Source organism: Etheostoma spectabile, chromosome 17, assembly GCF_008692095.1.
Source record: "Etheostoma spectabile isolate EspeVRDwgs_2016 chromosome 17, UIUC_Espe_1.0, whole genome shotgun sequence".
NCBI classification, from domain to species: Eukaryota; Metazoa; Chordata; class Actinopteri; order Perciformes; family Percidae; genus Etheostoma; species Etheostoma spectabile.
Genome location: NC_045749.1, coordinates 6,357,318 through 6,358,475, shown reverse-complemented (window position 1 = coordinate 6,358,475; position 1,158 = coordinate 6,357,318).

The following is a 1,158-nucleotide window of genomic DNA, read 5'->3' as shown; positions in this document are numbered from 1 at the left end:
AAACTTGCATCTGTAGCCAACGGGATACTGTATTGATGTCAGTGGTCACACCGCTAACCTGCAGTTATTTTCTGTTGCAAGGAGAAACCAAGCACAAACCATTGCAATCACACTGTGGCGATCATAGCCATGGAACACAAAGGAAAGTAGACGGGAAAGTGTTCACAACACAAGCGCCTGAAACATACAGACTGTGACCAGAGGTGTACAGTAGTACTCCGCCATTTTTCTTTTAGATAGCAGGTGTTCTAAACTTAGCAAACCTATTATTCATATTGCCTGCGCAGCTGTCTCTAGAGGTAGAGTATAGACACATACAGTACATTTAATATTCAGTCAGACATAAATTGCTGTGTTTCATGAATTTCCATACATTATAAATGCCCAAACCTGTTGCATGTTACTACCAAAAGAAAATGTGTTAAATATTATACATTCAAAATTATATATTTACATCTGCTCCTCCTGAGAAGTGTAAGAGATTAGCTGTGGATAATGGAACTTGATACAAATTCCCAAAACCATTACTATCTAGCGTATTAATTATTCTAATTTTATTGCCCGAAAACATATTTCTTTACATCAACATAATTATATATAGCCAATTATCAAAAGTTGTTATTGGCTTGTGTGATTGGTTGTAATAATCGCTGGAGCCGGCCTTTAGACTTCTCGTATTTTGACGGGTGGTCTGAGAAATCAGAGATTGACATAGACGACTATATTCTCTACTCTTTGAAAATAGTTATAATGATTTTGTATCCACCTGTGTCTCCATGGCTGGATCTTGAACAAAAGATGAGGAAAGATTGCCCTGCATGACCACTTGGGATATTCTTCTTTGTTTACTTGACTTTTAATAGCCTAGGATTTAAAGCTCAAGATCAATTTTCTTCACAGTTCACCAAAACATCAAGGCACACCAGAGCTCACTCCATAACACCACAGCTGTGAACCAGTGCAGCAGAGCATAACAGAGAACTACACAACTGCTCCTACAGTCAGCCTTCCTCTTATCACAGGCTCATTACTGGTCAGTGTTTGACAAAAACTCCAAGGGGCAGCAGTAGCTGGCTGCCAGATTGCCTGTACCATCTGTGTGCTCACGTTTAGCAGAGGGCGATAAATTAAAGGCGGGAAAAGCAGGAATGATGCTGA